The following is a 22993-nucleotide window of genomic DNA, read 5'->3' on the forward strand; positions in this document are numbered from 1 at the left end:
AGTGCTCATCCCATCAAGTGCCCCCCTCAGTGCCCGTCACCCACTCACCCGCCCCCCCCGCCCTCCTCCCCTTCCACCATCCCTAGTTCGTTTCCCAGAGTTAGCAGTCTTTACGTTCTGTCTCCCTTTCTGATATTTCCCACACATTTCTTCTCCCTTCCCTTATATTCCCTTTCACTATTATTTATATTCCCCAAATGAATGAGAACATACACTGTTTGTCCTTCTCCGACTGACTTACTTCACTCAGCATAATACCCTCCAGTTCCATCCATGTTGAAGCAAATGGTGGGTATTTGTCTTTTCTAATGGCTGAGTAATATTCCATTGTATACATAGACCACATCTTCTTTATCCATTCATCTTTCGATGGACACCGAGGCTCCTTCCACAGTTTGGCTATTGTGGACATTGCTACTATAAACATAGGGGTGCAGGTGTCCCGGCGTTTCATTGCATCTGTATCTTTGTGGTAAATCCCCAACAGTGCAATTGCTGGGTCATAGGCCAGGTCTCTTTTTAACTCCTTGAGGAACCTCCACACAGTTTTCCAGAGTGGCTGCACCAGTTCACATTCCCACCAACAGTGTAAGAGGGTTCCCTTTTCTCCCCATCCTCTCCAACATTTGTGGTTTCCTGCCTTGTTAATTTTCCCCATTCTCACTGGTGTGAGGTGGTATCTCATTGTGGTTTTGATTTGTATTTCCCTGATGGCAAGTGATGCAGAGCATTTTCTCATGTGCATGTTGGCCATGTCTATGTCTTCCTCTGTGAGATTTCTGTTCATGTCTTTTGCCCATTTCATGATTGGATTGTTTGTTTCTTTGGTGTTGAGTTTAATAAGTTCTTTATAGATCTTGGACACTAGCCCTTTACCTGATACGTCATTTGCAAATATCTTCTCCCATTCTGCAGGTTGTCTTTTAGTTTTGTTGACTGTATCCTTTGCTGTGCAGAAGCTTCTTATCTTGATGAAGTCCCAATAGTTCATTTTTGCTTTTGTTTCTTTGCCTTCATGGATGTATCTTGCAAGAAGTTACTGAGTTTAAAAAGGGTGTTGCCTATGTTCTCCTCTAGGATTTTGATGGAATCTTGTCTTACATTTAGATCTTTCATCCATTTTGAGTTTATCTTTGTGTATGGTGAAAGAGAGTGGTCTAGTTTCATTCTTCTGCATGTGGATGTCCAATTTTCCCAGCACCATTTATTGAAGAGACTGTCTTTCTTCCAATGGATAGTCTTTCCTCCTTTATTGAATATTAGTTGACCATAAAGTTCAGGGTCCACTTCTGGGTTCTCTATTCTGTTCCATTGATCTATGTGTCTGTTTTTGTGCCAGTACCACACTGTCTTGATGACCACAGCTTTGTAGTACAACCTGAAATCTGGCATTGTGATGCCCCCAGATATGGTTTTCTTTTTTAAAATTCCCCTGGCTATTTGGGGTCTTTTCTGATTCCACACAAATCTTAAAATAATTTGTTCTAACTCTCTGAAGAAAGTCCATGGTATTTTGATAGGGATTGCATTAAACGTGTATATTGCCCTGGGTAACATTGACATTTTCACAATATTAATTCTGCCAATCCATGAGCATGGAATATTTTTCCATCTCTTTGTGTCTTCCTCAATTTCTTTCAGAAGTGTTCTATAGTTTTTAGGGTATAGATCCTTTACCTCTTTGGTTAGGTTTATTCCTAGGTATCTTATGCTTTTGGGTGCAATTGTAAATGAGATTGACTCCTTAATTTCTCTTTCTTCAGTCTCATTGTTAGTGTATAGAAATGCCATTGATTTCTTGGCATTGATTTTTTTAAATTTATTTTTTATTGGTGTTCAATTTACTAACATACAGAATAACCCCCAGTGCCCGTCACCCATTCACTCCCACCCCCCGCCCTCCTCCCCTTCTACCACCCCTAGTTCGTTTCCCAGAGTTAGCAGTCTTTACGTTCTGTCTCCCTTTCTGATATTTCCCACACATTTCTTCTCCCTTCCCTTATATTCCCTTTCACTATTATTTATATTCCCCAAATGAATGAGAACATATCATGTTTGTCCTTCGCATTGATTTTGTATCCTGCCACACTACCAAATTGCTGTATGAGTTCTAGCAATCTTGGGGTGGAGGCTTTTGGGTCATTTAATTAATTAATTAATTAATTAATTATTATTATTTTAAAAAATATTTTATTTATTTATTCATGAGAGAGAGAGAGAAAGAGAGAGAGAGGCAAAGGCACAGGCAGAGGGAGAAGCAGGCACCACGCAGGGAGCCTGACATGGGACTTGATCTGGGGTCTCCAGGATCAGGCCCTGGGCTGAAGGTGGCACTAAACTGCTGAGCCACCCAGGCTACCCACAAATGTCATTTTAGATGCTGCCAAGTCACTGAAAAATCTTTGATGCCATCAGATTGGCACATGTTTTCTTTTCTTTTTCTACATTTCTCCATTGTCTGATCCTCTGAGTAACTATTAGTAAAAGTAATTACTTAACATTTGTGGAGTCCTGGCACTCCTCTATTCTATATGAATTTAATTCGTGTGAAAAGTACTGTTATTATCATTCCTATTTTACAGAAGAAGCAGATATTCTTCCCAGTATTACCCAGCAAGTAAGGGCAAAGCCAGAATTGAGTCCTAGAGAGGCCCAACACTCTTAACTCTTGCTCTATGGCATCCTTGGGATCCTGCAATGGACGCTTTTATGGAACTTGTGAGACATCAGATTCATGGTCTATCTCATTCTAATTGAATCAGAACTGCAAGAGATGGGGCTCGGGAATCTACATTTTTAAAAAGATCCACATCTTCCAATTTCAAAACTTACTGTAAAACTACAGCCATCAGTGCAATTGTGGTCCTGGCATAAGGATAAACATATAGATTAATAGAAGTGAAAATGTTCTACATTCTGGTAGTGTGAAGAGAAGGGATTGACAATGGTTAGAAGTGGTTTATGTGGGATTGTGGAAAGAAAAAGCCTTAGGGAAACTCAGCATAATATATTGTCTAACTGAGAAATGATGAAGACTGAAATATGACAATGAGTAAGAGAGAGGAACCATTTGAAAATAACTCTGTGACATCTAGCTTGGGTCTACCAATAGAGTGACATCATTTTCTAATAGGAAATGAGAAAAAGCAGATTTTTCTTGAGGGAGAAGACAATGAGTGATTTCATATATATTTTTTTAACGTAAGTAGCTTGTGAAGCTATCCAGAGTGGCTTGGCAATACCAGTCAAGAGATATGAGCTAGAGATAAATTTAGGATTCAGGTGCTTGTAGGTGTTATCTGAAACAATGGAGAAGGTGAGACTCTCTAAAAAAAAAAAATAGACAAAGAGATGGCTTGTGCACTAAGCATTAGGGAATACCTAAAATTAAGGGGCAGGCAGAAAAAGAGGCACAATTAATGGCAGCTAAGAAATAGATGAAGAGGTAGAAGAACTAAAAGAGATTTCAAGGCAGATATTTCAAGGAAAATGTGGACCCAATAGACCCATCAATAAAGTATTTATTATGATACTTTTAGTTGCAAGTAGTAGAAACTCACTCGAGCTAACTTAAGCAGAAGAAAATTTAAAAATAGGATTCAAGAGTGTTTCACTCAATCTAAAGGCACACCATGTGCTTGGTCCCCCAAGGGACTGAAACGAGGAACTGAACAGCCGTCAGGAACCCAGGGGGATACCTGCTTAGTTCTCTAAACAACTGCTTCAAAGAGTAGTTCTCTGAATTCCAGTTCCAAATCATTAGAAAGAGAATCTTATTGGCTTTTGTCCAATCAGGGGTCAGCTGTCCAACCGTGATCCAATCAACTATGGTCATGATGGGCTTGGGGAAAAACACACAGAATAAACATGGCAGCCAATGATCCACTTCTGTGAACAAAGACAATAGGTCTCAGAGAACACTGAATTAGGTGGATGTTCGCAAAGATATCTGTTACAAGATTAATCAAAATGACTGTTCAAAGATTTGGTTGCTTTTTCATGGAGGCATCAATTATAAGAACAGTTGTTAAAAACCCAGATTCTTTTCTCTCTTCTCTGTTCCTGTTTCCTCTGTTAGCCCAGAGGGAAAGTTGCATTAATGTCTGTGTTGGCTTCTCTATAACAGAGACGAGAATAAAACAAATTGCTTGTGAAATGCCTTGACATGCTAAGGTTAAAGGAACTAAGAAAATACAAAGGATTGTTTTTATTTTTTTAGAGAGAGAACTGGAGCTTTCCAGCTGTTTTTGCCTTCGCCTGGGTCTCATTGACTTCCCAAATTGTACTAGCTGCTTTCTGGCTTTCATTAATCAAACTGCCACCTGTGATAGACTGCTAGTCCCTCGTCTTATTTTGATTAATTTCATTCTCACATTCATCTCTCCAGCACAGTTTGCAGTCGATGATTTGTTATGGGCAGAGCAGGATGGGGGATGACTAGAGATTTGGAGTAGTGGAATCATCTCCTGAATCTGATTGGATTTATCTGTTAACAGAAATATTTCCTCCCCCTTCATTCCTTTCAGCTCTAAGAATAGCAGTACCAGCTGTACTTGCCTGAGCCATATCTAAATTAATAAAATAAAGTGGGATTATTGACATTTTCTTGCTTCAACCAGCAAATGTGCATCTTTGGATTTTTATCAACTAAAATGCTCTTATAATGGAGCATTCACAGAAATGGGCTTGACATAAAAATGATAATGCACACTTGTGCTAATTATGCATTTGTATTCCTTTTACTTATGTTGTCCTTTTATCTATTTTGGATTTCAGAAATTAGTATTAAACTGAGGCAGCTAACAGCAATGTAGCTTAATAGTCAGGGAAGGGGATTTGTGGTCAGACCTATGTCTATTTCCAGCTCCGTTACCTAAGACCTTGGTGACTTGAGGGAAATTATTTAACCTTTCTGAGCCCCCATTTTTATATACACATGATTATGTTGTTTTGAGGTTTAAATGGTATGTGTAAAGAATGTTCTATAGTATCTGACACATAGCAAAGGCTAATTAGTGTTAGTTCAAAAGAAGGTGGGAAGAGAATGACTTCTCAGCCACACACACTATTCAGAATCATTATTTCAAACACTAAGATAAAGGAAGAAAAAGAGAGATCTGAGAGCCTGGTTTCACAGGTGAGAACAGTGGATTTCTTGCTTGTAGGAATGGGGTCGTGCTGTTTACAGCACCTCTGCACCACATTGGAGAGTGTGACCTGTGCATTTTTTACACATCTGGAGGTCTCTGGAACTGACCCACCTCTATTTGCATGAAAACCTGAAGAAACTCCTCGGCACGAATTCTTCTAAGTCTGAGAGACTAGAGGTCATAGGCCAGGCTGAGTAAGGAGGGCAATTCTGATACATCTGCTACTTAAATGTCCTGTGGTCCAGACTACAGGTCTTATGCCCGACCTAAGATTAAAAGAGAAATGACCTTCACTCATGCTGTTGTAGGGCAGTAAAAGTACAGGGCCATATGATTTAGTAATCAGTTTAATATTACAAATCAGGGTGAGCTAAACTTTACTGCCTTAAGATAACTTCTAGAGCCTAAATGGGTCAAGAACACAGTGACCTGAGTAGCACACTTACTCACCCAAAAGGTGAAACTGCAAAATGAAAAACAACTTAGGACCCTTGGTAGTTGGAAGGATTAGGTCACAAACACAGGCAAGACCCAGAGACAAGAGCTGCCTTGTTGGAGATGTAGGCAGAGTGAACAAAATGCCATTTGTGCCATTGCTATGACACTAATATTACCCTCTTATGAGGTAGCCAGAGAAATAATTGGCACCTTACAAATGTTTGGGAATAAATTCCTACTAATTAAACAATTTGTGTGCATCATACTTGTGTATTGTCCTTTTTATTTATTTTGCTTCTATGCCTTATATATTTATTTTTAACAGAAGTTAAAAAGCTCAGTGGTCTTTGTGGCAGAAACATGGGCTTTGGGGTCTGAGAGGGACTTGGGCAAGTTACTTTATTTCCATGCCTTTTTTATTTCTTCTATAAAATAGAACCATTAGAGGATCTAATTGGATGATGTGTGAATGTGTGCCTGACCTTAATAATGGAGATTTTTGCAGAGCAATAATCAGCCACAAACTGCTTAGCAAGAATTTATATATACATTTGCATTCCCTCATTCTCACAGTTGAAGACAGAAACATAAGAAGGAATATTCAAAGTTAATGTAAAATTAAGGAGAAAGAAGTCTGCAATGAGAGGAGCAATTTGATTCATTTGTGTTATAATTTATAATGATTTAATTGTATAGAATGTTTCTCATACTTATTTTATATTTTCTAAAGTTTTTAGCACAGCTCTAGGTCCACTTAAGTAGGTGCTTAGTAAATATATTGATTTAGGATACCTCCCCAATAGGATATTATTTGGGATAATAATAATAATGCAGCAGTAAAGCTACTATACTAGGAGACAGGACACTTGGGTCAAGACCTAGTTTTACCATTAATTAGCCATGGGAACTTGGATAAGTCTTCAAGCCTCAGCATATTTTTCTTTAGATTAAGGAGTTTCCCCCAAATTCTTTTCAGCTCAAATGGTCTATATCTTTACAAAGGCTCTGAGGACATACATAGAAGAGTGTATTCATGAAGAACAAGAGAACATAGAAAGGACATAACATGAATTTCATGGTATCATGAGCACTAACACAATGTGAGTATCAGAGAAATAATAACTGTATAAACAAAATTTGAGTGCCTATCAAGTTTCAAGCACTGTGCTAAGGGCTTTACATACATTATTTCATTTAATCCTTTTAATTGCACTATGAAATAAATATTGATATTCCCAGTTACGGCTAAGGAAACTGGTTTAGGCACTCAAAATTTTCCATTAATTAAGCTAGCATTTCTGTGACACTTGTCTCATATACTAACCCAGGAATCTGGTTTGTCTTTCTTATTAACAAAGAGAACTAGAATTCAATACTGAGATTACATCCATAGCTTTGGTCTATTTATTATGGTTCTTAACCTTTGTTGAACTATAAGTTCCTCAGAGAATTTGACGAATGTTGTGCAGATGCAGCAGAAGTCACAGACCCTTTGAAGTAGTACATTTATAGATACAACATCTCTCAGATAAAGAGTCAAATTCTGCCCACAGTCTTCAATGGCAGCCTGAGAGGATCTAAGAGCATCTCAAGTAATTGTCCAGAGAGTAATTCAAAGGTCTTGCAACATGATAAAAATCCGTCACCATATCCTTTCAGAATATCATGTTTTCTCATTTCTTAAGTTTCTCTATCCACATACTTATTTCACAGAGGCCAGAGTGCTCATCTTGGAACAATAAAAAGTGAATCATTTGTCCTAGATTTCTGCACTGCCTTTGATCCACTTCTCCATGGGCTTCAATTCTGGATTTTCACCACATCCTCCTGGATTCTATGGGTAAAGATGATTACTGAATACTTACAGGGTATTTGTGATAAGTTTGTTGATAGCACTTCAGCCTGCTTATTACATCAACTGCAATCTGTCCAGGCAGAATTAGATTATGAGGGGCTGCCATCCTGACATTTAAACACCCTTCAAATGAAAATGGGTCAAGGCCAGATAATGCAGGAACTTGTTTGCATTAACAAGGATTTGGAATTATATACCGAGAGAAATGATTAAAGACTTTGAAGCAGAGGAAATGTGACCTGATCAGATTTGATTTTTCAAAATGGCATTATGACTACAGGAGAAAAAAGACTTGGAGAAGATTAAAAACTGACATAATAAAACTAAGTAGGAGACGTAGGTCATCCCATTTCCCTTTGAGCTCCTTTAAGGTGAGAACTTGTCATTCTTTCCCAGGTGTTCTGGTACATGGAGATTAATCTGACAAAACTGCTGAATTCATCTGTGAATGAATAAAGAACTGAAAGCTCCTTGCAAGCAAGAAGAGTTCTTTGTCACAGATCATTTGTGAATGGCTACTATTTGCAGTGAGTAGTTTTGGTGCAGATAGTGGCACAACATCATGTTCAGTCAATTATAAGCTACTGAAAAGCAGCAGCTATAACTGGGTGGGGGTTTTTGCATCTCTGCTTGCCCTTCCTCCTAGCACCTAGCACAGTTATTTGTACATGTCATTAACAAATGTTTACTGAATGAAAAATTCTATCTGTAAATAATTAGATTTCTGTTTTTTAAGCAAACTGCTGAAACATCATTTTCAACATCTTTTCTACACTTACCTCTTAGTGGGACTGATTCTGATGGTTATACCTATGAACAACTGACAGAAGTAGAAACAAAGAATGCACAAATTGGAGGAGGCATTAGAGGTCATCTAATCCAACTCCCTGTACTGTGTGCAGCAGTACAACTGCTGTGGGTACTGCTTTCTATTTTGGTTGCTTGCTTGACCCCTGCCTGACTTCTCTGAGCTCTGTCCTCATTTTTTTTCAGTTCTGGGTAGTACACATCTGCACTCTACTAAGTCCATTTGAAAATGTAAAATATAGGATGAATTCCTGGTGGACCCAATGAGTGTCTTTCATCCTGGTTCAGATCAACTTCTTTAGTACTATTTATTTTTTTTTTTTTTATTGGTGTTCAATTTACTAACATACAGAATAACACCCAGTGCCCGTCACCCATTCACTCCCACCCCCCGCCCTCCTCCCCTTCTACCACCCCTAGTTCGTTTCCCAGAGTTAGCAGTCTTTACGTTCTGTCTCCCTTTCTGATATTTCCCACACATTTCTTCTCCCTTCCCTTATTTTCCCTTTCACTATTATTTATATTCCCCAAATGAATGAGAACATATAATGTTTGTCCTTCTCCGACTGACTTACTTCACTCAGCATAATACCCTCCAGTTCCATCCACGTTGAAGCAAATGGTGGGTATTTGTCATTTCTAATAGCTGAGTAATATTCCATTGTATACATAAACCACATCTTCTTTATCCATTCATCTTTCGTTGGACACCGAGGCTCCTTCCACAGTTTGGCTATCGTGGCCATTGCTGCTATAAACATCGGGGTGCAGGTGTCCCGGCGTTTCATTGCATTTGTATCTTTGGGGTAAATCCCCAACAGTGCAATTGCTGGGTCGTAGGGCAGGTCTATTTTTAACTGTTTGAGGAACCTCCACACAGTTTTCCAGAGTGGCTGCACCAGTTCACATTCCCACCAACAGTGTAAGAGGGTTCCCTTTTCTCCGCATCCTCTCCAACATTTGTTGTTTCCTGCCTTGTTAATTTTCCCCATTCTCACTGGTGTGAGGTGGTATCTCACTGTAGTTTTGATTTGTATTTCCCTGATGGCAAGTGATGCAGAGCATTTTCTCATATGCATGTTGGCCATGTCTATGTCTTCCTCTGTGAGATTTCTGTTCATGTCTTTTGCCCATTTCATGATTGGATTGTTTGCTTCTTTGGTGTTGAGTTTAATAAGTTCTTTATAGATCTTGGAAACTAGCCCTTTATCTGATATGTCATTTGCAAATATCTTCTCCCATTCTGTAGGTTGTCTTTGAGTTTTGTTGACTGTATCCTTTGCTGTGCAAAAGCTTCTTATCTTGATGAAGTCCCAATAGTTCATTTTTGCTTTTGTTTCTTTTGCCTTTGTGGATGTATCTTGCAAGAAGTTACTATGGCCGAGTTCAAAAAGCAATGCCCAGAAGTCAGTGGCATTTCTATACACTAACAATGAGACTGAAGAAAGAGAAATTAAGGAGTCAATCCCATTTACAATTGCACCCAAAAGCATAAGATACCTAGGAATAAACCTCACCAAAGATGTAAAGGATCTATACCCTCAAAACTATAGAACACTTCTGAAAGAAATTGAGGAAGACACAAAGAGATGGAAAAATATTCCATGCTCATGGATTGGCAGAATTAATATTGTGAAAATGTCAATGTTACCCAGGGCAATATACACGTTTAATGCAATCCCTATCAAAATACCATGGACTTTCTTCAGAGAGTTAGAACAAATTATTTTAAGATTTGTGTGGAATCAGAAAAGACCCCGAATAGCCAGGGGAATTTTAAAAAAGAAAACCATATCTGGGGGCATCACAATGCCAGATTTCAGGTTGTACTACAAAGCTGTGGTCATCAAGACAGTGTGGTACTGGCACAAAAACAGACACATAGATCAGTGGAACAGAATAGAGAATCCAGAAGTGGACCCTGAACTTTATGGGCAACTAATATTCGATAAAGGAGGAAAGACTATCCATTGGAAGAAAGACAGTCTCTTCAATAAATGGTGCTGGGAAAATTGGACATCCACATGCAGAAGAATGAAACTAGACCACTCTCTTTCACCATACACAAAGATAAACTCAAAATGGATGAAAGATCTAAATGTGAGACAAGATTCCATCAAAATCCTAGAGAAGAACACAGGCAACACCCTCTTTAGTACTATTTAAGGGAGGGTCTTCTGGGCCGGAAAATGCTGGGAGTTCTAGAGGGAAGAATGTACGATCGGCATGCTTGAAGCATCTCAGTGGTGTGCCATTTGCCCCTCTTCTCAATTGCCTTAATAAGCAAAGCAAAGGTAGCTAAGATGGATTTGGGGGTTATGTAAATTCTCTAATAATTTTATTACTAGCATTCCTGAGGCTCTTCGGTGGAATTTTTATACCTCTTATCTAGTTACAAAATGCTTTCATAGATTTTAATTCTCTTTGTCAGTGCTTGTTTTTCCATAAGCCCTTTACAATGTCACTCAGGAACACTTACTCTGTGACAGGCACTGTCCTTTGTGTTGTGGTCTGGTATGTAGAGGATTTGTCCCTGTAACAGTTAGCATGTATTAGTTGCCAGCAAAAGAAAAACTGGCTAACTTATTGCAAGGCTATCAGGTAGTTTAAAGAAAAGCTGGAATAGCAAGCTTGGTCAGAATAGGATCTGCTAGACTCAGGAAGCCAAGGTAGCAAAAAGTGGACAACTTCCCAGGTGACAGTCACTAGAACAAATCAACTCTTTTCGCTACGTGTGTGATACTTTCATCAAATTTCAATGCCCTGGGAAAGAAATTCCAAGTAGATCTGAGTTACTTACTTACCTTTGGGAAAGAAAAGGCAGAGAGTTTCAATGGACTGTCCCATCAAGACTGCATGCAATAGAAGAAAGAGAATTTCCACTCCCCAAAACAAGTTGCTGTTACCAAAGTAAGACAAATGAATAGCTAAACAATCACATGATGATTATACCCGGTTTCCCTGAAGATTTTACAGTTAGGCTTGGAAGATACTACAAATGTGCATAAAGAGTTAAATGAAAGCACAAGGATTTGATAGCCAGACAAAATAACAGCACAGATACCTCAAAGTAATGATTTAAGTTTCATATAAATCCTCATATTGAAAATTAAAGGAGTGAGTTTAGAGAAAAAGAATGACAATTGAAATTCAGGCAGCTTTCACAGAGAAGAGCAAGTTGAGCTGGGCATGGAAGGATGGATAGAATTTGACTGGTTGAGATGTTTACCATGCGTTCTGTCCTGGATGGATTTAAAATAAAAGTTTCAAGGTACGTCCGGATTAGAACAGTTAAACAGTTAAGTGCGAAAACCCATTATTGAACAGCAGAAGATATTACATACACTTACAATAGAATCTTTTACATAGTAAGTACTTAATAAATGTTAACTATTGTTACTACATTATTATTATCATTATAAATCTAAAACTAATTCTTCCAATTATGTGTCACATTAATTTGTATAAACATATCTCCCAAAGCTGGGTATATATCTCTGCTCTAAGTGCTAGAGTCTGGTATGAACATCTGCCAAAGTCTGTGTCCCTGAACTGATTGAAAACTGATCTCTGCAGATATAAAAGGTCAGCCAGGGCAGCAACAACTAGATCTTCACCTAAATTAGCCAGGATATTTTTAGGTGCATACAGGTTGATTTAGCCATACCCTTTCTAGCATGCTGTTCAAGTGTTGTCACCTCCCTGACAAGACATTCTTATTTGTGTCAAATCAAGTTATTTTGCTGTAATCTCTACGTGTGCTAACCCCTGTAGGAATGGAAAACAACCTGTCAGCCTCCTTCTCATAATAATTCTTACACTTGAATGCTATTGTCACTTTTCAGCTTTCTCTCATCCAAGTTAAAAACACTCTGGTTCCTTTCATCTTACTTTATAGCTTTCTAGCTTTTAAAAATACCTTTGTTGCTTTTTTGCAGAATGACTCTCAGTTTCTCCACATCCGCTTTTCTGGGCCAAAATTATATAGATTAGGTTATCATAGGGAGTTTCAATGAATGGGACTAAGAGATCTCTCAAGAAATAATAATAATGAACAATTGTGGAGTGCTTATTATGTGCCAGGTGTTTTGCTAAGCACTTCACATATTTTTTTTCACATATTTTTTTAATAGTCAAAATACTCCTATGAATTAACTATTATTATCCCTGCTTCACACTTATGCAAGGTTTCAGAGCTAGTAAATGCCATAGACAGGACAATAACCAGGTCTGTTCCATACCAAAGCCTGTGCTCTTAACACTCCCACCTTTTGAGTTTGAGACCAGGATAGCAAACAGATGATCAGATGATGGAGGCCCCAAGGATGTCAGAGCAGTGCCTCTTCTCCAATTTTCCATTATCAGAGGACATGGGACTATCACAATATACTCTACTAGAACTAGGAGAAATTCTTTGGGAACTCATTTTTTTATATTAGAAATTTATGTTTGTTTTGAATGCATTCATGTTTATTCATATTTTTAAAAGTTAAAATTATAAACACCAAAGTGAAACTGAATCTCCAAAGAGGTACATAATATTTACTCTGTTACTTTGAGCTCTCCAGAACTGTGGGAAGCCCAAATTGAGAATTCAAACAATACCAATGGCTACAATAACCTTAGCTTGTGAAATATTTCAGAGGGGTTGCAATGCTTCTCTCTAGAACCACCTCTTCCCATACCATCTTAATAAGACATCATAAGAGATCAATTATAACTCAGAATTACATCCTGATGTGCCTTCTAATATATACTGTTTGCAAAATGTCTGCTAATATAACTCAATGTCTATGGTATGAGGTTGCTTAGAATAATCTAGGCAAAATTTTGGAGACATTTGCCTAAAATGATGATTTTTATTTTAAGGTAATTGTTCTATGGCCTTTAATTCTGGTAATCATATAATAGAAGAAGCTGCTATTTTAAAGTTCATTCCGAGTTTGTAACAATAGACTATGTCACAAAAGACTGTCACTCGCATTTAAGAGAAAGCTTCTATTGTACGTGGAGGGCTGGGGAGGGTGATAGTGCGTCAAACTTATTCAAAATTGTCATCGAATAGTCATCCTGCTGAAGTTAAAAGAAAGGAAAATGTTTTCTGCTTCATCAACCTAACTTTCACAGTAGTATTAGTAGTATTGATAGCGCTACATGACAATCACTTGTTGGACGGGGAGGGAAGTCTGCACTGAACTCCTGAAGTTTGGCCCCAAACAAAGATGATCCTATAATTTATCATTCAAACTGGGACATTCTGAAGAAAGAGGGCACTATTTATTATTAGGCCTAAACAACAGTCATAAACTGGGACTGTCCTGGGCAAACTGGGACACATAGTCATCCTATCCATAATTTTTTTTTTCATCCTATCCATAATTAATTCCTAACATGCAGTCAAAGGCCAACGATGGCTAATAATACTGAGAACCTAATGCTTCCCATCTAAAATCAGGTTGCATTTTTCATGACACTCCTTACTAATTTTTTGATGTAGGTGAGAGCTCTGGGCTTTCAAATTTAACAAAGCCGTCCTCACTGAACATCTGCCAATTTCTTACCAGTGTGCTTTTTTTTCTTCCCGTACTTTAAGTATTTGTGTATATGTCTATTCACCAATAATTACATCTAAACTAGCAATACTATTGATTACTCATATTCAGTTTGTGTTTTATTTGGACCATGAGATGTTTTTGCAATAATAAAATGATTAGTCAATTTCTCACCATATATCCCAATGTGAATTTGTTTGCTCCTAATTTTATACTATATAATTATTGAATTTCAATTTCACTTTTGAAGAGTTTTCTTTCATAAACAATCTACAGTAAATTTGATTCCTGTGTTTGGAAGTGTTGGCAGTGTTTTCCAACTTAATCCAGTTGCCCCTTAATTAGTGGTTGTTGATATCAATCACAAGACTGCTTATTTGTGTGACACCAATGAAAAAGGCTTTCAAGGTCATTCTAACTGCCATAACAGATAAACTCTCAAAACTCAGTGGTTTAACAAAACAGGTGTTTTTGTTTTTACTCAATATGCCTAAGCTAGCAGGAACAAAAAAATTATGTATTCCTAACTAGTAGGATGACTCTCCTCTGAGCAGTGACTGAGAAACCTAATTTCATTCCATCTTCTTGCTCTTAGGCTAGGCCTAGAGATGTTAAACATCACATCTGCCCATCTTCTGTTGGCCAGAAATTAGTGAGAAGACCATGCCTTACTGCAATGATTTTGGAAAAGCAGTCTAACTGCATTCTCAGAAGGAAGAGGGTCTGGTGAACATCTAGACCATCTATGCCAAAGAGGTAATTCTTCCATACTATATGCTTGGCTCAGTAAAGCAAGAGTTGTATTAATACAATAACTTCATAATGTAATCTATACCATATCTTTTTTTGTGTGCAAATAGCACAAATCTTAAAAGCTTTATCGAAGCCCTTGAAAAGGCAATAGATCAAACAGAGTTGAGTATGATCTTGAGAAATTCTCTTGCCCTCCACTGGCCTCTATTTCCTCATCTGTGAAATTTAGGTAGAAGTGCCTAGTACCATTCCTGGCACATAGAAAGCTTTGGTAGCTAAGATTATTTGTTATGGCTTTCTAATGGAATGTACTATGCACCAGTGTTTGATCTATTATAGTTTGTTTTGTTTTCTATATTTGCTAGTAAGGAAGCTCAATTAATTGCCATTTAATGGGCATATATACCTTAAGGCATACTATTACCTTTCCCAGTGCCTACAGCTTCCTTCAGTCCTCCAGAAGTTATTAAGCAAGAACTGGGGGCCCTAGAGACCCTGCAGGATGCTATCAGTAATCCATCTAGCTTTTCAATGCATGATTTGATTATTTTTCTTAATTCTAGTCAGGCTTTTCCTTATGAAAGCCTTTGATTTTGGGCTATCCCAGAGACCCTTCATCAGATACTTTTATAGGATACAGTAAATGTCATTTCAAAAGTTACTGGCATTAACAATTGTCAATTGTTCAAAATCAAGAACTGTCTTCAGGCCAGATTCCCATTAGACACTGTTTTCTGGCACTGTATGATTTTTACATTTGCCTTCAGGAAAAAGAATGTCATGGACTTATACATATGGCAGGAGATGGAGGGGAAAGCACATAATGGACACTTAGATACATTAACTTACTTTTTCCAGTGTAACTGAGATATAACTGACATATAACATTGTATTAATTTAAGTTAAACAACAATGATTTTATACATGTATATGAACAATAACTTATTTTATTCTCACACATTTAATCCTAGTAGGCATTTTTATATCCTGATTTTAACAAAATGAATAAGCAAAAATTCAGAGATCAGTTGCTCTGTCTCATTCTTTTTTTGCTCTGTCCCATTCTGATGGAAAGTTTAGGCTTCACAGAAGACACATGTAACTTTCTAACCCAGAGTTTCTCAATGTGTGGTCCAGAGACTATCTGCCTCAGAATCATCAGAGCCCCAAGCAAGATCCATAAACAAAATCTCTGAGGGTGGCTCTCAGAAACCTGCATTTTAAATAATCACACAGGTAATATAGGAGCCACGCTACAATTCAGCTGGTCTCCACCACTGCTGTCCTCACTGTTCCACAGAAATCAGTCTAGCTGAGGTATGCCATGACTTGCTGATACTAACTCCAATGGACATTTTCAGTCCTATCTTACTGAGTCTCATAGCCTCATAGGATGTTATTGATTACTCTCTTATTGAGTTTTACTACCTTATCTTTTGTAACAGTTCCTGTTCATGGTTCTACACGTTCCCTGTTTCTTTACTATTTTCTTCTGCCTGCACACTAAGTGCTGATATTCTCCTTCGTTATATCAAAGGCCTACTATCATCCTCATTCACAGTCTCTTTCCACAGAGTTTTTAAGGCATCTTCCTTACTCCTGTCCATTTTTTCTGCCTGGAGATTCAGATACACATACCCAGACCACCACCCAGATCTTACACAGATCACTATTCATTATGTGTTTGATTACCTACTTCAGTATTCAACATATCCCAAACAGAACTGATCATTCATATATATACACTATACTAGCTCTGTAAGGAATTTATTTTAAAAATTTATTGAAATTATAATATACATATAAAAACACAAATCATAGATCTTGATGAATTTCTTGATTCATTTATCTACTCACATAAAAATATATAAGCCATACTGGCATACAGTAGCCTTTCCAATGTCTCCTGATTGCTATCTTCTTCACTCTAAAAGTAAGAAGTGAAGAGTGAAGCCACTATTCTGACTTCTAATACCATAGATTTGTTTGGCTTGTCTTTGAATGTTATATAAATAGCATCATATGGTATATTCCCTTTGTGTATGCCTCTTTAGTTCAATACAGGCATACCTCAGAGATATTGCAGGTTTGGTTCCAGACTACTGTAATAGAGCGAGTATCACAATAAAGAGTGTCAAATTAATTTTTTGGTTTTCCAGTACATATGAAAGTTATATTTAGGGGTGTCTGGATGGCTCAGTGAGTTAAGTGTCTTCCTTCAGCTCAGTCCTGGGATCCAGCCCGGCACTGGGCTCCCTGCTCAATGGGGAGCCTACTAGCCTACTTCTCCGCTGTCTTCTGCCCCGCCCCTGCTCATGCTCTCTCTCTCTCTCTGTCTCAAATAAATAAATTTAAAAAGTCTTTTAAAAAAGTTATGTTTACATTATATCATAGTCTATTAACTATGCAGTAGGACTATTGTAAAAGAACAATGTACAGATCTTAATTAAAACATATTTTATCGCTAAAAATGCTAATCGTCATCTGAGGTTTCAAGGAGCAGTAATCACTAATCACCAATTACCATAAAAAATACAATAATAATGAAAAAAATGAAATATTGCAAGAATTAAAATGTGACACAGAGATAAGAAGTCCCCGCAAGTGCTGTTGAATAAATGGTGCTGATAGACTTGCTCTAACCTCAAGTAGTAAAAAATACAGTATCTGTAAAAAATATGAAGTGAAGTGCAATGAATTTTGTCTGTATCATATTTATGAGATTCATCCATGTTGTTTTATGTAGCACATTCATTTTCATAATTATGTGATATTCTGTTATATTAATAAGCTACAATTTATTTTTTCCATTCTACTTCTGATTCTTATCCATAAGTAGTAAAACTTTACATCGTGGTAATTTTTTTTTTTTTTTGCAAACACAGGAATGTATTTTGTTAGGTATATATCCAAAAGTGGGATAACAGGTTTAAGGTTATACATAAGTGTGACTTTCGTGGATATTCCCAAACGCTTTTCCAAAGGGTTGTAACTATTTATACTACTAACAGCAGCATATGAAAGTTCCAATTTCTCCATCCTCAACCACACTTGGTATTATTGTTTTTTTTTTTTCATATAGTCATTTTGATGGATGTGTAAATTTAATCTGAATTTTCTTGGGGACTAATCACTAGTCATTTTTGCATGCTGTCTTTCATTGGGTTGGTACTGCCTTCTACCCAGTCACAGGCTAGCAATCTGGGCATCATCTTGTCCCTCCTCATCCTTTCCCCTCACATGTTAATTTTAACACATAAATATTGCTCAAATCCCTTAGCTCACTACCATAGTTAATGCCAAAATCTTTATTCAGAGCTTCATTGTTATTTTTCAATTTGTCTAACTCCACGGCCTCCTCTGTGGTTTCACTTTCTCTTAGTCCTCAAATAAATTATCCACAAAGCCATCAGAATGATCTACTCCAAACCCAAATCTGCCATGTTTGACCATTTGTGTACCTCCTCAACTCTAAGAAAAGTCTAAGTTTATTAAAATAGCATATAAAATGCACCAGCATCTGGTTCCTGCACTCCCATTTGACCTTATAGTTCATCATTTTCTGCCACTAGCTCCAAAACTCCAGCAATGCCAAGTTCTGTTCAGTGTCTCCTTTTCTCCAGAAATGCTATAACTTCCACCTTCTCACTCCAAAATCCTCAAAAATTTTGCAAATTAAAAATAGAACTACCATATGATCCAGCAATCCCATTCCTCGGTATATATCCAAAGGAAAACAGGATATTGAAGAAATATCTGCATTCCCATGTTCATTGCAGCATTATTCACAATAGTCAAGGTATAGAAAGAACTTGAGTGTCTGTCAGCAGATAAGTGGATAAAGAAGACGATATATATATATATATATATATATATATATATATATATATATAATTACTCAGCCCTAAAAAAAAGGAAATCCTACCATTTTTAACAACATGGATGGATCCTGAGGGCATTATGCTAAGTGAAATAAGCCAGAGGAAGACAAATATTGCAGAGATCCCTTATATGTGGGGAAAAAAATTCAAACTCATAAAAACAGAGAGTGGAAAACTGGTTGCTAGGGGGTGGGAGTGGAGGAAATAAGAAAAAGTTAGTAAATGGGTACAAACTTACACTGTAAGATGAAGAAAATCTAAGGATCTAAGGTAAAACATGGTGACTATAGCTGATAACATTGTTGTATAATTGAAATTTGCTGAGAGTGGAATTTAAATGTTCTCACCCACAGAAAAGATAAATATGTGAGGTGATTAAATACATTAACTAACGAAATGAGGGGAATCCTTTCACAATGTATACTATACCAAGTCATCACAATGTACACTTTAAATATCTTACAATTTTATTTGTCAATTATACTTCCAAAAAAAAAAAATCCAAACCTAAGCCCATCCCTCATTTCCTGCATTGGTCCTAGAAAAGCTTCAGTTTGCACTAAGTCAAAGGAAAGATTATCAAACCTTGAGATATTTCCTCTTTATTAGGATATTTATATTTTAATAGAAGATGAAATACCAGTCTCTAATTGTGGAATTTCTAGCATTAGTGTGCATGCGGAAGAAATACAAAATTACACCATGAAGTTTGCAAGCTATGCATAAAACACAGTCCTCTGAAATAACAATACTTATGTATATTGAGGAAAGGATAAATCTGTATCATTATGTAAATTGTTACACTACATGAGATTTCAGATAGATCATAGATTTAAATATAAAAAAGAGAAACTAGGGAAGTGTTGGAAGAAAGTATATTTTAAAATAATTTTATGATAGGGGAAGCCTTTCTAAATATCATAAAAAAGAAACCATGAAAGAAAAGACAGATAAATTTGATTCCAGAGGAAGAAAGCAAAACATGAATGTAAAAAGAAAGTCAGTATAAATATGGTTGACAATGGTAAGCAATAAGCAATGGTAAGCCAGATGCAGGGCACTAGGCTCCCAATGCATAGTTATTTGCATACTGTAATTGATGCAGACTTTGTGGAGAGCAATGTGACACCTTGTGCCAAAATATAAAATGTTCACTCACTGAGCAATCTCATTTTGGAGACATTAACATGGTGATATATATTGATGAGGTATTGATGGGTTATTATTGAATGGAGAAGTAAATAGATTACAAGCTGATTTTAAAGCAGTTTCATTTGTGTAAAATATATATGATCTAGCATATTGTTTTAAGTTATCAATATCTATATACATCTCTCTATGCATGTATGTGTTTATACACAGAGAGGTTAAGATCTTAAAGGACACCTAGATCCTAAAGCATGAAGACAGAAACACTGTTTGCTCTTGCACACACCTTTGAAACTGCAGTGCTGATCACAGTTTTCAATAAATGTTTGAAAGGATACAGTAAAGGAGGAAACAAGGGCAGAATGAAAAGATTATTTGCCAAAATGTTTATCTAGGTTGTTTGTTTTTTTGTTTGTTTTTTGTTTGTTTGTTTTTTGTTTGGTTGTTGTTTATCTAGATTGTATCTAGGTTGTTTTTTTTACTTTTAACATTGTTCTTTTCTATATTTCCATAATTTTTTCTTCCAAAGAGCATGTAAAATTAGAAAAACAATAACAAAGCTATTTTTAACAAATAAAAGCCTTGTTACTGGATATATGCTGGTCAGATTTGGGAGGTCTATGAGAGATTCCAGAGTTGTCAAAGACTGAGGAGAAAGGGCTTTAACAGAAACCAACCAGCAAGAATGGGTTTTATTTCAATCACGGCGTCAGTATTCTTGCTACCAAAAAGGAAATCATTTCATCCTCAGGTAAAAACAGGAGACTTTCACCCTAACCTTGGCAGGTGGTCCCCACAGTTCCCAAAGCCTGCTTTCCTAGGGCTAATTGACGTTTCTTGAGCAACCTGGCCCCAGCACATCCTCCTACTAGAGTCCCCTTGTCAGTATTTGCTCTCCCCATGGGATTTGCATTGCTGATCTAAGTTAAAGTCACTCTGTCCTCCTTCCTCTCTTCCTGCCCCTCTTATATAACCTCCTTTGCAGTTTTTCCCTTAGTCACTGATTTCCATCTTTAAAGTATCCCAGGCACATGATCCAGTTCTAGTTTCTGTAACAGACCAAAAAAAAAAAAAAAAAATGTCCGCCTGCCAGGAGAGGAAACAGGATGCTAAAGGGATGCTTCGTTTGCCCCACATAAAGTGCTTCTGTCTGGATCTTCTCCCAGAATTCTTAGGAGAAGAGGCTGCCGCCAGTGGGGTGTGCTTTTTCAGATGGGGTTTGGCAAGTCAGAGACAGTCTCACTTCCTTCAGTGCTATGGGAACGCTTAGGCCAGATTACAGGAATGTGGTCTCTGGGGTTTGCCCTTGAGAAGCTGAGGCCAGTGCTCTGGTGTGTTATCTGCCCAGGGCTGGAGACAGACAGGCTCCATCAGTTCAGTTGGGTAACTCAGCACTTTGCTTGCAAAGGCCTTTCCAACCTGATTCCTAATGTTGACAAAGACCACCTATTTCTTCCTAAATGAAGGGAATCCAAGTTTATTTACAGGGCACTTGTTCAAGCACTTGGTCTTTGGCCTAAGGAACAGATGCACTTTGCCTTTGACTTGTTATCCTAACATATATTCGGAATATTTATTTCTGTATTGGTCGGTGAGGCTTGGTTGGTTTTGTTGTTGTTTTTCGGAAACAAGCATGATTTCTTTTGCCCCCCACCCAAACTGGATTTTTTTTTCAAGCTACATTTTTAAATTTAAATTTTTTCCTGCATTACTAAGATATAATCAACATATAACATAATGTAAGTTTAAGGTATACAACATCATGATTTGATATATGTATATATTGCAAAAGGATTACCACAGTAGGGTTAATATATCTCACATATTTATAATTTTTGTGTGTGAGGGGGTGGGTGAGGACCTTTAAAATTTACTCTCTTGGGCAGCCCAGGTGGCTCAGTGGTTTAGTGCTACCTTCGGCTCAGGGCCTGATCCTGGAGATCCAGGATCGAGTCCCAGGTCGGGCTCCCTGCATGGAGCCTGTTTCTCCCTCTGCCTGTGTCTCTGCCTCTCTCTCTCTCTTTCTCTCTCTCTGTCTCTATGGATAAATAAATAAAATATTTAAAAAAATTTTAAAAATTTACTATTTTAGCAACTTTCAAATATACAATACAGTATTTATAATAGTGGTTACTATGCTAATCACATCCCCAGAACTCATATACCTTATAATCAGAAGTTTGTACCCTTTAATAAGCATGGCTTCTAGTTAGTTATTCTACCCATGTGCTGGATAAATTCACTTTATGCTCATTTTGAAGAATTACAGCACAGAAATTATTCAAGAAGTAAACCAGTAAAATATTAAAATGCGCATCTGATCATGTTATTACTGTATTATAGTGTGGTGGAAATAAAGACCACAGACATAACCTTCTAAATTAGGTCTGTGTGACCTTCAAATAGGTGGACAAAAGTGGGAGAAGCTCACCAAGAGCAGTAGACTCCATGTCCCTTTCTGCTGGATGATTTGGTGTTACAATCATACTTTTATTTGCTTCTTGTGTAAACTGGCTTAGTAGCTTAAGAACTCAGGGTTGTACTTACAACAGCTGTCATTCTTTGTTGTGAGGGGTCTCCTAAGAATGGCAATATTTTTTTCTAAGTCAAAATATTCTTTTGACATGGAACTTTTGGACTGAGAGGTATTAAGACATGCGGGCTTTAAGCAAAGCCCCTCTAACCATGAAGGCTGGGGAGCTTTGGGCATTTCTGATAGAGAAGAGTGGATGAGGACCTCATTAGTCTACCTGGGTGCCCCTGCCAAAAACCCAATTCGAAGTAGTTCAGAAAGCTAATGAAGTGGGGGGGGGGGGCGGTGAGTGGCTGAGGGTGGCAGTGACACAGAGTGTAAGAAATCAGAGTTTTAGGAAGGGAAAACCAGGGCAGTTTTGGAGACTTCCTAGTCTAGAAGGGAGGCATTAAAACCTGTCACAATTCTCTCTCAGTGACTCCTGTTGCTGCTACACTGTGTTTGCCTCGAACTGTATATTCTCTTCTAGATATCATTAATGATTTTCTCTACCAAGTAGAGGAACATCCTTGGGCAGCAACACCGTTTCATCCGGCTTTCTCTGCAAGTAAAGAACACTCCCTCTGAGTCTGTGTGTGTCACCACGCACTAAGCCCTTGGCCCATCGCTGATGCAAGATCAGCCAAGGAGGTCCTGAGCCAAGGACTGGTCCACTGCTGTCAGCCCTCCACCACCAGACCCATCACGGGGGCTGAGGAAAGGAGGTCAAGAGGTCTCATGAGAAGATGACTGCCCTCATTCCAAAGACTTCTTAAATCCATTCCCTAGAAGTAGGGTAGTGCCGAGTGGACTCCAAAAGTCCTCTACAGCATTCCTATAGAAGATCATTCAATGGCTCCTCACTCTACAGAATATTCCTCACAAGCACACTCATC

General features: G+C 37.7%; 1 long non-coding RNA gene across 1 annotated transcript in view; it reads left to right on the forward strand.

Annotated features, from left to right (window-relative positions):
• The window catches only part of LOC112651712 (uncharacterized), a 30117-nt gene that overhangs the window by 2729 nt on the left and 4395 nt on the right, over positions 1-22993 (forward strand). The window contains exons 2-5 of the long non-coding RNA XR_003130970.3: positions 6565-6688; positions 7302-7428; positions 7840-7970; positions 14398-14558. This is a non-coding gene — a long non-coding RNA (uncharacterized LOC112651712). The remainder of the gene's footprint in view (positions 1-6564; positions 6689-7301; positions 7429-7839; positions 7971-14397; positions 14559-22993) is intronic.

The sequence above is a fragment of the Canis lupus genome, chromosome 4 (assembly GCF_003254725.2).
Source record: "Canis lupus dingo isolate Sandy chromosome 4, ASM325472v2, whole genome shotgun sequence".
NCBI classification, from domain to species: Eukaryota; Metazoa; Chordata; class Mammalia; order Carnivora; family Canidae; genus Canis; species Canis lupus.